General features: G+C 39.4%; 1 protein-coding gene across 16 annotated transcripts in view; it reads left to right on the forward strand.

The window, feature by feature from the left end:
* Positions 1-17,066, forward strand: part of LOC131092157 (poly(rC)-binding protein 3-like) — a 495,350-nt gene that overhangs the window by 367,685 nt on the left and 110,599 nt on the right. The window contains exon 5 of one of the 16 annotated variants that reach the window (XM_058038741.1): positions 13,533-13,608. The exons of the other annotated variants lie outside the window; for them this stretch is intronic. The gene's annotated coding sequence lies outside the window, so the exon portion shown is untranslated. The remainder of the gene's footprint in view (positions 1-13,532; positions 13,609-17,066) is intronic. 16 annotated transcript variants of the gene reach the window in all.

A 17,066-nucleotide genomic window follows, 5' to 3' on the forward strand; every position in this document is an offset into this window, starting at 1 on the left:
GGAGAAAGGATCGAGTTTGCAAAGATACAGTGTCTCAGTGGAAAGTGAGTGTGGTATGTCCATGAGATTGGAAATGGAGAGTTAAAATCTTTGCAGTATGTGTGGATAGAAAAAGCTTACCTTGGTGTGTGGATTTTTTTCCACATCCCTGAGAGGAGATAATATTTTTATTGACATAGGAAACTTTAGTGGTTAGTACAGGAACACTACTGCGTCCATCATCACTTTGCTTCAGTAGGAATAAACTTTTCAAAACTTGTGTATTTTCATTTCAACCATTTGAAATGTTCAGCAGTGAAATAACTAAAAGATCATATTCTAGGCAGACTTTCCCCCTCATTCCCCATTCATAGCAGCCTTCTGGACCTCATGTTAATCATAAGGCCAGCTTCTTGTCATTTTGTAGATCTCTGGTGGTCTGTTGAATGTATTAGAAAAGTCACATTGGAGATCGAAGATTATTTTGGAAGCCTGACGTGTTTACAGGAGAAGCTGATCTTTTGTGTGCATGTATCCACTTTTTTCAGTTTTGAGGTAAATCTTGACTTACTCATTGTGATTGATATGAGAATGTATGTCTTATATTGATGCTGTTTGAAAATTTGCAAGTTGGAATAACTGGGAGCAAGTCTTTTCTTGCTGTTTGAGGCACATCCTGGGCACCCAATGTACCCAGTCTTAAAGTGCTATGATGGGTCATTTTCCATGTTAATGCCATTTTTTCTGTCTGTGGTTAGTTCTAACCACCTGCCTCCCATAAGGTGGAGGAGGAAATAAAATTACTTCTTGTAGACACCTGTTTTCTAAGTTTATACTCAACTTCGATGTCTCCTTTGAATTAATGTCTGTTTTTGGGCACCCAGAAGCCAAAACAAACCCCAGTTCATTTGGCAGATGGCCACAGGACTGGGTTGTGTCCTGTGAGGCTGAAGACTCTCCTGTTTTACTTGGAACTGCCACATGTGTGAAGTGACTCCACCTTGGTTAAATGCAATCATTTTGCATACTGCTGTGGGGTATTAAGTTTTGCAAATGTCTGGCCTACATTCTTCTGTTCAGTTTTTCCTTCTTTAGCTCAAGGAAGTTGCTTGTCATCTTACCCTGTACCAGGACTCTTAATAATTCTCTTCTTTCATCTATATTGTTACCTGTAGGTTATTTATAGACTATGATCATATTCTGCTCAATCCTCTTTTCTGGATTATAGAACTTTAGCTTCCTTAGTCTGCCTTCATATTGAGTGTCTTATCCTCCAATTCCTATATCATTTAAGTTAGCCTTCTTTGTACATGCCTAGTTATTTTATATCTTTTTTTGCAATATGTGAAGATAAGAGCTGCATGTGACATTCCATTTGTGGTCACATCATGACTTTGTACTCTGGAATGATTACCTCCTTGGATTTATATGAGATACATGCACATCAAAGACCAGCAGTTGCTTCTCCTGCAAACAGATCAAATTTGCAAAATAATCTTCAATCTCCAATCAAATATTGAACCTTTTTTCAGATGGCATCATGTGCTTCTAAACATTTGATATCACTTATATTCCAGTGTAAAGCAAGAATAGCTTTACTTATTGTGAGTAAACATTTCCTTGTTTTCTGCTTCCACACATTTCAAATGTCTGTGGATTACTGTTCTCTTGTAGACAAAGACAAATCAAATGAGAAGGTGGAAAATATTTCCCCCAACGTTCATGAGCTTAATGCTTAAAAAAAAAAATTTCATCTTTACTGGAAATATGTTTGGGTTTTGGTTAATTATCATGTGTAATTGTCCTTTTTTTTTTATTTCAAGAGAGCAACAAAATAATAGTTCTAAAATAGAAAGAAATGAATTGCATATAAGACCAGCTGCTGGTAGGACTCCCACAAAATCAACTTCAGTTTCTGTGCTTAGGAGGCCTCTAAATTTTTAGATGCTTGGTTGATTTGGCTCCTCATTCCACACTTATGCCCTCAGTGCATCAAAGCTCTGAACTGTCTAATTTATCTTATCTTGAATTCAAAATGTTTTCAGTTTGTATGAACCAACAATGAATTACATTCTTAAATCAAATTACATAGAAATGCCATGTGGTTTTATTAATGACATCTCTAGTAACTTTTATACTTAAAAAATCTTTATTTTAGCTTACTGTAATTTACTCGTAGTGTACATTTTCCAATTCAGTAGTCTTTTTCAGCTAAATTTATCCTACTTGTCTAATTCTTTCTCTACAGCTACTGCTCCTCCCTTGAGTAACATTTAGAAACTTTTACTTCCTTCCAGAGCTGCTTATCTGTGGAAAAGCTCACACTACTGGCATCTTGTATACTTGCTTGAGTGAATTCTAGAATTTCAGAACTAGTAGAAAATCAGTTTGTTGCTTGATTATCAAATTCATCTACCTATTCAGGTGTAAACTCTTAAAAGATTATGTGCCAATTATATCACCACTGGTTTCTTATTCTTCCCATCCAGGCTTAGCATTGTCGTAAGTGGTCTCATTTCTTATTTTCTTTCATACTAGTCTGTGCCAGAGATTAATTTGTTTCATCATCTTCAATTGAAAAAAATTAAACATTGCTGTAATATTTAAGAAATGTTTTGCTGCAGGGATGACTCTTGTTTTAACTCAAGGGAAGGTTGAGTAAGGCAAGCTGTCTTTAAAATGTGCTTGCTTCCTCCTGTGGTGGAGGTCCTTGCCAATTCTGGCAAATCCATTTTGACTGCTAGGTTATACTGGTTATTTAATATAGTAGTTTAAAAAGTTTTAAATACTTAAAGTGCTTTAAGATTAGTGCCAGAATGAATGTCATTAAGTAGTCTAATGAATCCAGTGTGTTCCCTTTTGAAGTTTGCAGTCACTGAGATCTGTGAGAATAGTGTTAGTATTGCAAAGTTGAAATGCAGTCCAAAGGAAGCCCAAGGAAAAGGGAAGTACTGCAAAACTTGAACTGGAATTAGAAAGTAACAGGATTCAGGGAGAAAATTTAAGCCATTTGGAGAAAGTTTTCAAACCCCAGTGCTGGAGTCTTATACCTTATTGCCACTGAATCTGCAGAGACATGGCTTCGATTACCATCTGCTCATTAAATTAGTGGCTGCTTCCTAAAGTCTGTCTTGGGCTATTGGATGGGAGCTTGTCTTGCCAGACTGTGCTGGGAGCCAAGGGGCTCAGGATGGTTATTCCTGGTTTGCTTCCCTGATCTGTAGAACAGGGCTCTTGAATGCCCATGGCATTGCTGTTAACAGAAGGGTGGGGAGGGGCATTCCAGAGGATGAGTGCATTCATGAGTGCCTGGGTTTGGGATATTGAAGGGGCTAGTTATTTATTTCATGTATCTACTTGACGTCATTTCAGATTAATGACCTGCCTAGGAGGTTTGTGCTGTAGTACGTAAATAGCAAAAGAAAAATGTGTGGTGAAAGACAGACATGTAGAGAGATAACAGGTTCTCCAGATCAAAAGAAGCAGTTTGGTTTCTACTTGTACAGCTGGAACTCCCTGTATTGTTTGGTTTCCGAAACAATTGATGCTGCCATGTTACTGTGGCCGGGGGCAAAAGCCTGGGAGTGTCCTTCCAGCCCTGCAGGTCTGTCTGGCATCTGGAGATGAGGCCAGGGAGCAGAAAGTGTGAGTGGGTTCCACACCACAAGTGTGCATCCCCATGGTATTTATAGGCGCTTACAGCACTGTTAGGAGGCAAGGCATGGGTGGGGAGCATGTGACCATGCTGCTTGAGGCTGAATTGCCAGAGAGAGAGAATAGGGGTGTATTTTGGAGCTTTTTATTTTGTGGATTTTGGTTGGGTTTTGGTTTGGTTGGGTTTTCGTTTTTCTGCATTTTGGGGCTTTTAAAATTTTTTCTCTCCTTTTTCTTTCTTTTTTTTTTTTTTTTTTTTTTTTTTTTTTTTAAACAAAACCACATTGCTTGGTTAATCTGCTGACAGCAGGCAGTTGTGCTGCATGGACTGGTTGTTGTCTTATGTCTGTACCTTCTGGGATGAGCAGAAGTGGCCATCATTCCACAGCTTCACCTCACAGACACTGGAAATCCAACTACGTCTGCTCCTGAGTCGGCATTTGTTTTTTGGGGAGGATTACTTTGCAAACAAACCAGACTTTGGAGATCTGAGCAGTAATTTGTAGTAGGTTCACTTGCATTGTACTCAGCTACCCTTGCAAGGTTAAATATGAAAACAAGCTCCTAGTCACAGAGTTTCCTTGGGAGCAGGGGGAAGTCTGTACCCATTAGAGGATCCAGAGATGAGGTGGGCATAGGACGTGAGTGACTGCTGCATGTAACACTCCCCTTTCTGTTCCCTCAGCTGAGCCTGTGCCTCCTCATTCACAGGCTGAGGAATGAATCCCAGGCTGAGCTGGGACCCAGCTGCATTTGGGACATGAAGTCTCTAAACGTTGCTGGCACTGGGCTGGGAGTAAGGCAGCTGGGACCCACTGACTGTGCATTAATTCATTTTGACAGGGAATCAGAACTGGAAAAGGATGATTTTCTGAAGAGTTAGGGCATCAGAAGGTGATACCGCAGCACCACTGTGGACTTAAAGTTGTTGTATCCTGACTGCTTTTTGTGTCTGGGTAATCCTTGCACCTTAATTGCTTCGTCCTTTGGCTTGCAATGAACGCGACCACCAGGGTGCTTGTCAAAAATCTGTCTTTAAATTGGAATGGCACAGGGAATGCTTAGAGAGGCAGGAGCTGTTCTGTCCCTTCCTTGTCCTCTCTTTCCCCTCCCCTGCCCCTGCCTCCCTGCTTTTTACCCCCACCCTTCTTTTTTTTTGTTTTTTTATTGCCTGGTCTGCCAAAGAAAATGTAACACACAAATCAGTAACAATCATTTTGTGCACTTAAGATATCAGAAAAGTGACCAGCTCAGGAGAGTTAAGTTGCAAAGTGCTGTGGAACAGTCAGTTCCACAACAGTTTAGGACCAATGGAAAGTGTACTAGTTCATACTGCTGGGAGGGCTGTGTGTCTGGGGTTCACTCTCTATTTCTTCTCTGTGCCCACCGATCAGGCAGCTACCAATGGTAAGGAGGCCCTTTCTGGTATGATCTGAGTTACTTTATGTGTGGCAGTATTCTTTGCAAAGGCAAGCCTTTATATTTCAAATTGACTTTATTATTGTAAAGCAAGGGTAATAAATTGCAGTGCAAGTTTCAATAGCATGTTTCTTTTGTTGTTTTATTTTTTAGTAGTTTTATTAACATGACTTTTGATCTTCTCTAGCTAAGCAGCCCAATTGGCAAGTAACAAAGATACTCAATAAGTTTTCATGGCCACAAAAAGGAAAGTCATACATTTTATTTTATCCAAAAATCAGAAAGATTTTTTTTCTGAAGTAGTCAATTATTCCTTGAAGCCACTCTGGACCAGATTCCTAGAGTCAAATTTTTATTTGAGTTCTTTGCAGATTTATAGTAATACAGATATGAACTCTAGATGTTTTAGGATGTTATAGCTTGTTGGGGGGAAAAAGTGTACCAGTCTCTGTTCTGCATCTTTTGTTCTCAATGAAGATTTCTGGTGTTATTTCATGTACTTGATCAGGATTTCTCTGATGTCATGGCTGCACCCAGTTGCAAGTGAGAGATGTTGACTCAGCCACAATGTTAGTCAGTCAGACAGAGACTAAAAGAAAACAATTTTATTTTTCTTGATCAAGTGCAAGAGTAGATGCATACGGCTTTCCTGGTTGATGCGCTCATGAATTCCTCTCCCCCCACTTCTGATCCATTTTTGATCCTCACAAAGAATCTTGAATGTGAGCCAGATTTCTCTGGGAAATTGTCCCCTTGATGATGATATTTGCCAAGAAAGGGATTTCCACAGTGTGTTAGCAAGGGACAGAACTGTTAACACTCTGTAGATGGGGGAATGGCTAACATGAAAATCACCATGGAAAAAATGAGATTATTCTTGCCTGCATCATATAAACACATAAGAATTCTTTCTGGTGATTCTGTCAACCTATCAAGGTTTTTTTCATGTTTTCTATCAAATTTTACTATCTCAACATAGGAATTTTTCTGAGTATTTTTTGAATTATTATTTTCTGTATAAAATATTAAGGGGAGGTGTTTCTGTTATTTTAAAGAGCCTGCATAATTATCTAGGTTGGGCCTTCACCAGTGCCTGGTGACTGCATTGTCCTTTCCTCTCTGTAGTAGAGTATATCACCAGCAGCCATGAGGTGCCTTTGACAATCACCAGAGTTAGAGCTGGAGCTCAAACCTTTAGTCAGAATTTGGAAAGGGATTAGGAAAGAGGAAGTACATAGCCAGGAAGAACCCTGTTCAAATTATTGTTTTTTTTAAATGCCTTCACCAAGAACTCTCTATGAAGAGCAGTAGGGATGCATGCCTTCACAAACAAAATGTGTACAAAACATGGATTGAACTAAATGTTCCAGGAACTTCAGTGCTTAGTGGGCAGAAAGATGCTTTTGTTTCCAAGTGCCTGAGGGGGCATCTGTCATGTAGAAGAGTCTCCTCATAGACCACATAATCCCGGCAGGCCCCTTTTTGTGAGTCGTATCTGTGGCTAAATAGGTGCATGAGATTCTCCCAAAGGAAATATGGAGAGGATGTACATCTGTCAGAGCAGCAGGCCCTGGCTCCAGTGGAACTGAGGGAAGGAAGAAATTCTGCAGGCAACTAAAATAAATAAAAATAAGTGTTCTATTGGTTGGTTCCACGTGTGGTAATTCTTGAACAAATGGAGGTGATGCTCAGGACACTCACATATGCAGGACTTCTCCAGGGTAGCAGGTCTGTGTCTCCCTGGGCCCTAGATTGTGTATTGGCATTTCACTTGGTGTGTAAATTAGGTCCAGACATTCTGGCTCTGAACCAGGACCAGGTGCAGATCTCACGTGCTGAAGGTCAGTCTCGGATAGACAGACACGGGTACTGTCCTGTGTAAGGGAAGGCTGATAAACTACACAATAAAGGTTTGCAATGCAGTTTGTAGCTAAACCCATCCGTGGCAAAGAGACCTGAAAATGTAAGCATCTGTGGCTTTAGTTCAAAGAAATCTTGTCTGCAGAACCACGAGTAAGGTGTCTCTTCCTTCCCCTTCCTTTTGAGGAAGGCTGTGATAGAAGTATTCTAAGCAAAACAGGTAAATTCTGATAAAAACGTGTCTTTGAAAAAATGTTTTTCAGCCAACCCATATGTGAACCGTATCTCAGAAACCCATGGCAGGTAAATATGAAAAGCAAGCATTTTGCCTTGGGCTTAATGTTGCTATTGAAAGGTCTACATATCTGCTGGAAAATGTTTAGGGATCTGTGAATTGAAAACAGTTGAAAATCACTGACCTGAAAATATATTTCCTTGTTTTCAGAAAACCAGCGAGACTGAGTTAGCAGAACATTTCTCTATGGTGATGTTAATGTCTTTCCCTCCTGCCCCCATCCTACTAATGGATCACATGATTTGTAACCAGAGTATAGCCGTTCATTTCTTATGGTCCTTCTCTAATGAGATCTTTCTGTGTTGAAACATCAGCATGGAGCTTTCCTAGACTGCTTGCATAATTATCCAATGTACTGAAAATTTAAATGCAAATGAAAAGTTTGATTAGTTAAAAAAAATTATGTTTTCCACTTAATTTTAAATGATCAGTCTTGCCAAAGAGATCTCCCATTATAATTAAGATGTCTTGTAGTTCTGGGATCAAGGTTTATTTGTATTTATACTCAAAAAAACCCAAAATTGACCACGGTAAATGGAACAGATGTGCCTACCCTAGATGTCATAATTATCCATGACAGTGTAGGCTGCCTTCGGAACACATGTGCTACAGGCACAGCATTCGAATATTCTGGACCTCTGACCTTAAGCAGATGTCATTATTTTAGTCATATGGACAAGCCAGAAGGAAGGTCAGAGCTCATTCATACGTGTTTATAGTCTTTTATTTTATGTATACATGTGATATTTTTGCTTGAAGGTTTATAGGAAGAGGTCAGCACTAAGACATGTTAAGGGTGAAATTTGGCTTTTTTGTGACAGAACACAGTGGTTTTGGTGATGTGGCATTGTTGGGTTTTTTTTTTTTATTTGGAATTCCCTGCTGTCTTTTTTTTTTTTTTTTTTTGCATGGAGCTCGTAGGAGGTTGCTGTTACCTGAATTATGCACTGAAATCACTGGGATTGCCTGGAGTGGACATCAGCCCAGACTTTTGTTCCCCTCAAAGTAGCTGTCATCTCAAGTAACTGTCATCTTCATGGAATATGCTCATGTCTGATCATAGCCTTTGGCAGCAGTCTTGAGCAGGAAAACATTATTTCAGTTCAGGTGACTGGGGCTTGTAGGCGTTGCAGACCGCTCTGAATGCAGGTAGGGAAGCTGCAGCTCATGGAGTTTAATTGTACTGCATTTTACTGGAGCACTGCTGTGATATTGGTGACCTTCCTCCTTTCATTTTACTGAAACCATATAATTTCATTTTGTGATGTTGCCTGAAGCCAGCAGGTTATCTAAATAACCTAAATAATGCCAGCCTCAAAGCAAAACTGGCCCCTTTTCCTAAAGATCCTTTCACTACTACCCCCAGCAATCTATCTTTTTTTTCTGGGGGGAGTGGGTTGGGAAGCCATGCTAACCTCAAATCATTTTGGAATTGCTAACACAGCAAGTGAGTCTTATAAAAATAAAAGGACAGCTGAGCAACAAATTAAAGGAATGACCCTGAAAGGAAATGAATAGATGAATTCCTTAGTGAAAATCACCTTTTCCTTACATTATATGTATAGGGTTGACAGCAACATTTTAGCTGAGTAATTAAACTCTGGGGTACATGCTTATGATGCCAGAAGAGCAGAATGACTGAGGCTGAGAATTTCTCACAGTTAAATCACAGACCTATTAGAGCTGAAGCAGCAGCCAGGTGATGCCATGTTACTGTGATGCACTGTGATGCCATACTACTGGTAAGAATAGTCAGAGGGATTCCTGACAACTTACTCCTATGAATTTATTGACACAAATGTTGCTTTCAGCTCTTTCATGAAAGCACCTGCCTTTAAGCAGTGGTCAGAAGATGCTTATTGGTAATGAGAGGTACTTCTTCAACTGTGTACTTTCCTATCCCTACAGAAGGATATACAGCATCAATATGACCCACAAGCCACAGGTGAAAAACTGTTTCCTGTACGTATGACCTTAGTTTTGAAAAGCACTCGTGGAAGAGCATGGTTGCAGCAGTCAGTGTGTTGGAGCTGATCCCACCCATCGCCCTGTAAAAAATCTGGGACTGCTTTGCCCTCTCCAGCCTGGTCCTCGTGGGACTGCTTGGTCCTTTGCCGTCTGCTCCTTCTGGGCTCAGTGCTCAGGCAGAAACCCAGGTGAGAATGGCTGAGCTGACACCAAGCTGCAGCTGCCCTCTGTCCTTCTTACAGTCTGTGCTTTTTGATGCTCCTCATAAAGGCAGGGTAGGCAAGACTAGCTTATTTATAAAAGGTTCATTTCTTTATTATTTCTATTTTAGGGAGAAAAAAAAAAATCCTTAAAGCCTTGGAAACTGTAGAAATTGACAGCTCAAATCCTCCTTTTACCAAAACTCTCCTGTTTCTTGAATTGTCCACCCTCCTGTTGTGCTTTGGGGCTGAAAAGTACCAAATAAAGCTAAGGGCAAACATTTTTACTGTCTCTGTCCTTAAAGGAGCTAAATGAACTGTGCTGGATTAAGATCTGCTTTATTGTATTTTTGGCATGGTCCTGTAGAGCTGCATTCTGTAAGGCTTAAAGCTGTTTAAGTTTAAAGAAAAATGGAGAAGACACATGAGAGTTCACTTAGAGTTACTTGGCACCTGTTTCCAGCCACAGGTGGAAGGCAGCATAATTTGGCAAAAAGATACACAGAAATAACCCCGGGCATTGTTGCTGTGTGGCGCTAGACCACATCAAAATTACTTAGGCCATGACAATATTTTGATCAAAGCATTAAAGCTGAAAGGTCATCCAAACCTTATTGCACCTAAAAAAGATCAAGTAATCCTTGTAAAAGCTTTGGCACAGCATTGTTTTGGTGGGAGGTAGAGATAACTCTTGAAAAAACCCAAGGTTTGCATTGATTGAAAGTAAAATTGAGATTTGCATGTTGGTAAAAGCCACTTTTAAGGGATGAAATTGCATTGTCTCTTTTTTTATAGAGAGAAGATTAGTAACCTGATAGGAAAATGTCATTTAGCTTCTTTGTACAATATGTGAGTAAACAAGTGTGCTCTATGAGTTAGCCTTGCAATATGCAGCATTGCTTGTACTGCTGGGTATAAGTAATTTAGGTTCCAGAACTTTGTGGGGGCCAGAGTAAAACATGTTTGAAAATCACTGGGGTTCTAAAACCCCTTTTTCTTCCCAGTTCATGCAGCTCCAGTTCTTAACACCAAAGCAATGGAAGTTTAGGGCATGGTTTGTGTTCTTTTATAAGTGTGTTACACATCACAATTGCACCTAAAACAGAAGAGATCCATGGGTGGAGGGAAGCTTTTGACTTTCTAAGGCCCTTGCTGGTAAGAAACTGTCCCTCAGTAGTCAACACCCTCATTAAAGAAAAGAAGATTTTAACTGGGGATTTGCCTGGGCATGGGGGTTTAAGAATTCTGTTTGTTTTTCTGTAACTTGGCTTTTTAAGAGTATCTTACTAGATTGACCCAATAGAGTAGCAGGTGATGTTTGATCTATAGGAAAAATAAAGAAATTATAGGAGATGAGCCAGTAAGTTGAAATGGGATAAATCCTTTGAACAGTTTCCAGCTTTAATTTCTGTGTTTGCCTGTAGAGAGACATGCCCCTGTGTCTCTACTGTAAACCTTGCAATATTGAAGCAAAAAATTTGTCTTCTGGGCCACATTGGAAGAGCCCTAAATTTTGCTTTGAATTTAAAGCCAGCTACAGTCTGCAGAGACGACGATACACTTCTATGAAGCATGCTAAAGTGGGAAGGATCAAAACAATATGACTTCAGTTCCAATTTCTTGTTGATGTCCAGACTGTAACAGATTTTGGACTGACTCCGCAAGATAGGTATAAAATCATGCTGATACAAATTGGTGATGTTTTGCTCTCTTTTTGCAATGTTACACTGCAAGAGAAAAAAGCCAAACAAGTTCTGTTATCTGTGCTGCCAGTAGGGAGATTTTCACTGACTGAAGACAACTGCTGTAAAAGCTTTAGCTGGTGGTAAACCCATCACAGGACTGAAGGAAAACCGTTTTTATCCTCACTTTGGCACAGATGCCATTCTTTTCATGGAGAAGAGCATGGGGAATCTCTTGGCAAGTAAATTCTGTGGATGTTGCACCTCTTAAGATTTCTCTCATTTCTATAAATCTCACAGAACAAGGTTTTTTTTCTCTGAAAGGGGATTTATCACTGCTATCTCTTAACTGCCTGTAAACAGTGTATACTTTAAATATTTTATAGCTACATGAAGAGATTAGGGCTCAGAGCACTATGGTTTTATGCTATTTATCTGTCAAATGGCTGTTATACCTTTAGTTTCATAATATGTTTCACCGAGAAGTGTGATTATCAGGACACATTTTAATAGATAAATGTTCCTTTACACCAGGAACAAAAAGTGAATACATAAATTTAAAAATAAATTCCTCATGAGTCTTTACAGGTTTGACCCTTGTTTGGTTTTGGGTCATGGAAACCTTTAGCAATGCATGAGAATAATCTGATTTAATGACAGCAATGAAGAACTAGCTCTCTGTTTTCCAAAGTTGCAGCGGATGTAGAGAGAATTATAAATAATTTTCCAAACCTAGTGTATAAATTCTTAGCAGTGACATCTTGATCTCGGATGAAAAACACAGCATATAGATACTAAACAGAGCAGTTCACTCTAACCAGATGCTGGGTCATCCATTAGGAATACTTTATCTGATTAGTATTGTTAATGGAAGGGCTTATCCGGCCATTCCGTAAAAGCAGATCTGCTGTAGATCATGATTTCTTGTCAATACAATCATCGAGGCTCTCATGGTTGTGGCAGCACAGTATCAACCTAGCAGATAGAACTGGGCAGGATAATATACCAAGCAGTCAGGGAAACAGAGACCCTTCCATTGATTTCTCTTCCATGCATAGCATTGCCCCCTGCGCCTCTCCTTTTCTGTCATTCCACTTGGCAAGACAGATTACTTCAGCATCTTTCTTTGCTCCACTTCTGATATATTCAATGGCTTTATTGTGATAATTTATAGTAGTTTTGATTTTTGTATTCATCATGGCCTTGATAAATGGAAAGGTAGTACAGAAAGGGCCTATTTCTGGAACTGATGGAAGTACCATAGTTATATTGTAGATTATTCTAAAACGTGTAAATTAGGAAACAAACCAAAAACTCATTCTTCTACCTGAAAAAGGAATGATCTTGAGATTGGGATATCCTACATTAACTTTGAAGATGACTATCTAATATTTTAATTCTGTATAACACACTTCTGTTGTTTGTTGAAGTATTTCTGACAATTATCACAGTGTTTAATGGTCCATCTTCATTATAAATAGCATGTTTAGATATTGACATCTGTATTCATTATAAATTTTATGTTTATATATTAACAACTAAGCATAATTTTAATCAAATAGAATTTATGTAGACATCAGTTCAATAGGTTATATTTTGTTTGAAGTTATCTGTACTTTTGAGTTGGTCTTTGAACCCACTCTTCAGTTAAAATATAGTGGATTTCTTGTTTATTTTTAATAACCTGGGAAAAAGAAATATTCTGTTTGGAGGTAAGGTACATGTTTTTAAACAAAACAGGTTTTCCTTAGCTTTTTGTCTAGCTCTGAGGAGAAAAAAATTATTTTTAATGTATGATACTGATAGACTTAAAAAGCTGTTACCATTGTAAATTCCTTGGAAAATAATCCTCAACCAAGTGAGGCCTGCTGCAACTGGCACGTGTGGTAACAAACACAAGAAGTAGCTGTGCTGTAACAGAGCTCTAAAACCTCAGCGCTTCTCTCAGTGCTGATCATGATCCCAGTGCTGCCCTGCTTTGCAGCTCCCATGTGAGATCTGGCAGCAGGGAGTCAGCTCTTTGTTGCCATGGTTGTAGAGCTGCACCACTGACTTGGAATAGCTGATCAAACCAAGCCCATTCCTTCCCTGTTTTCAAGAAAAAGATAAGGATTAGTAAAAACTTGAGAAATATTTTGAATTTTATATACCTTCTGCTAAGACAAAGTGATTTTCATTGACATTTCATTGTATTAGGGCGTTGTATTTCTTTTCCTAAAATTGTAACTGAGCTTACCCACCTAATCTTAGGGGTTTTAAAATATCCTTTTAAGTTTCAAATATTTCTCCCGCTATTATTTTTTTTCTTTTTCTGTTTCAGCCTTTACTGCATACAGTTTTCATTCCTTTATTCTTGTCTTCTAACTGTGCTTGAATTTCTTAGAATTCTTTGTCCTTTTCTTTACTTCCATATCTTTCTTATCTTTGCCTTTCTGTTTTTTCCTTTCCGTGTTTTCCTGCCCTCATGGGATAAAGGACTTGATGTCTCATGCACTTGGTGTGGCTGAGTCTGTCCCTTCCTATTCACCTGCCTGCCTCTTTCACTGCTGAGGTAGGGGTAGGGAGTGAAATGTGAATGATCTGAAGAAGGGTCCGTCATAAACACAAGAAGATACCAATTCTTGAAATCCTGAGTGTACTGACAGCTGTAAAAAAAGCCTTTAGTGAAAAGACAGACTGCAAGAGGTTAAAGATGGAAATGGAGGGTTTGAAACAGTATTTGTAAAAATGCTTGTGGGAAGTGGGATATCTGGCAATTCCCATACTTTGTAATGAGGGAGAAGAACTAGTAAATTCAGAGTGAAAAAAGTGGAAAAGAAGGATGATCTTCAACTGCACAGAGGCAAAGGAATGTAAGAGTAAATTTCTAACAGGCAAAACGTCATCAGGGTTCATGACCTGAAAATCAGTGAGACTTGTAATGTCAGGGAGGAGCGGTTGCTGCTCTGTTTTGGCTGAGATCAGAAGATGGAGAAGGCTGGGGAAGAGAAGACTCTGGGGAGATTTAGGCCTTCCAGTACCTAAAGGACTACAAGTGATCTGGAGTGGGACTTCTCACAAGGCTCTGTGGTGATACTACACTTATGGAGGGTAGATCTAGATTAAATGTAAGGAAAAACTTCTTTACAGTGAGGGTGGTGACACCCCGGAACCCAGAGAGGTTACCCAGAGAAGTTGTGGATGCCTCATCCCAGGCTGGATAGTGCTTTGGGAAGCCTGTTCTAGTTTTGTTCTCGTTCATGGAAGGTGTCCCTGCCCATGGAAGGGGGATTGAAACTACATGGTCTTTGATGTGTCTTTCAGCCAAACTGTGGGCTAATTCTGTGGATGAACAAAGATGATCAGACACAGCAGACAGAAACGAACAAGAAGTTAACAGAGGAAAGCAAAGGGAAAATAGCACTTGGATCTATTGTAAGGAAAGAATAAAGGAAACAGATGCTCTGAGGCAGTAAGGGTTGTGATGAGAGCCCTAGGAGAGTAGCAGATGGACTGGGATTTTTAAAAAAAGCAACAAACAAAAAAACCCTAAAAGCCAAACTCCAACAAAATAAAACAACTGCAAAACCCATTAATGATATTCAGGGAATTCGTGGGCTACCTTCAGGAAGAAAAACTCATAAACAGCTAGGATATCATAGTCAAATGGATAAAATGTGAATAGTTGTAAAGTGCATGGGTAGACTTGGATGCAGAAAAGTAAAAGGTAACTGGCACTGAAATTTTAGCTTGGCACAGCTCTTCCTGTTACCAGAGTGCAAATGACTTGCTAGAGCCTTAAAACTGAAGAGCAGCAAATCTGAGTTTCTGTGCTGCAGAAGATGTGCAGAATGAGCCTAAGCTCATGCAAAATGCCTTTTGTATCTAGCACCTCTCATGTCTTGTATCCTTTGTGCCTTTTCTGTGTTTAGCTTCATATCTGAACACTTCAAACCAGAGTTCCCAAGTGGATTCTCTGAAAATTTATCCATGAGGTGAGAATTTTACACACTTAGCACAGTATCTCCTTGCATCTGGAGTTGCTCAAGATCTAATCAATGGAATACACTGAACTTCTAAGTCATCTGTTTATAATCAAATCAGGAGATACCAACGCAGTCAGAACTGGTGTGCTTTTGATGACTATGCTCTGAATTTGCACTAATGTCCTTCAGAACAGAATCCAGCCACTTGGTCTGCCTGAATGTACAAGCTTAGGAATTTTTCCTAGTGAATGAATTACGTATTCCTTGCTAGACACACTGAGATACCAATTTATTTGAGGTCTTTGTATTGTAAGCTTAAGGGACTGAAAGTGACACAGCAGTCATCCATGCCGAATTATATACATAGTACAGCACAATAGCAGTGACACCAGTGCATCCTCTAATGTGTGCTTAACCATCCTGATGCCATATTTGACTTAAAAGCAATTGTTGTCCTGTTACTGGGAATGATAGCTGCACTTCCTCCCCCTACCCAGAAGCTTGACTGCACAAGCCACTGAATGGAATATGCTCTAAGTGGCCATATTTTATATTAAAATTTGATTAAATCCATTCTGTAGGCCACTCCAATGTGAATCATAATTATATTATTCTGTCAGTAACTGAGGTAATATGATAAGAAGAATGTCACATTCTCTGGACTGCTTTTAATGGAGTATATATTATAGCTCTGTGCTTCACGTATTCAGCAATCCTCACTTAAGAGAGAAATTTGATACTAAATGGCAGCTTAAAGCTGTAATACTTGGTGGGTCACACTCTTCCAGCTCATGCATTAGCATCATTGGGAGTAATAGAAATTGTGCAAGATGAAAGTCCAGTGAAGGATTTAAAAACAAGTGAGGGTGGTGATAAAGCTTCCTCATATTATTAAACATTTTTCATACACACTCCTCGTTATTGCAAGGCAAGTGGGGGCACTTTACTATCTTGGTTGACTTCCTCTGTGACTTATTTTCAGCTGACCTCCCTTAATAGATGAGAATGGACGTGGCTTTCTGTGGCAGTTTGTCTTACTGCAGCAGAGCTGGCAATAACATTTCATAGCCTTCCCTTGGAGAGTTCAGCTCCTCACATACTGACAGTCTTGTGTGGCTCTGTGTTTTCAGCCCTCTAACACACTTCTGGTTTTAATGAGCGTCCTTAAAAGAATAAAAGGGGAAAGATCTTAGTGAGAAACTAGAGATCTGAGAACAAGGTAAGCAGTTAGCACCTGTTTGTCAGGTTAAAGAATATAGTTTCCAAGTAGGAATTCTGTGCCGTGGCTTCATCGAGCTGCAGATTATAGCGATCTGTTTCAAAATAATGATTTGCAGTTGGTTATCTGATGCCAAATGGCCTGAAAATCAAATCTACAGTTGTGGGTTCCTACATGTACAACATACACTTGTAGGAAAACAGAGCTTAAAAAAGTTAACTCCTTGGGAAAATGTATTGAATTTAGGGAGTCAGCTGCTCAGATGAGCAGTAGGGTTATTGCAGATGCCAGATTTAGAATTTCCTTTACTATGCTGCCGTTTCTGGGAGGTCATTTTGTCTTAGTCCTCTCCACACCGTTGTTCTCTTTTCGTTGAGCACTTACAACAATAATATGCATTATACAATCATTCTTAGACAAACTTTCAAGAATAAAGGTTTGTGCGTTGTATCCAAAGATGAATTGCTCAAGTCCATTGCAATTAAGCTGTGATGAGTGAAGCACTGGAAGTAACAAAGGAGGTTAGTGGGGCTCTTCCCAACTGAAGAAATCAATTTTCTGTGTATTACCAGTCAATGTATCTGGCTTCTGCTAGGTTTGGGAGCTCTCTGCAAGAATTAACAGCTACGCTCTGATATCTGATGAAAAATGTAATATGTTAGTGTTGATTTGTGTTTTCATATCTGTGCCAAACAAGCTAAAGCTGTCAGACAAAAAAAAAAAAAAATTAGTGACCTTGTCCTGCTAAGTCTTGAAATGGCATTGGAGCAGCAGCTGACTTTGGCCAAGTTCTCTTGTAAAAACACCCTCAGCAACATTGCAACA

This window comes from Melospiza georgiana, chromosome 1 (genome assembly GCF_028018845.1).
Source record: "Melospiza georgiana isolate bMelGeo1 chromosome 1, bMelGeo1.pri, whole genome shotgun sequence".
NCBI classification, from domain to species: domain Eukaryota; kingdom Metazoa; phylum Chordata; class Aves; order Passeriformes; family Passerellidae; genus Melospiza; species Melospiza georgiana.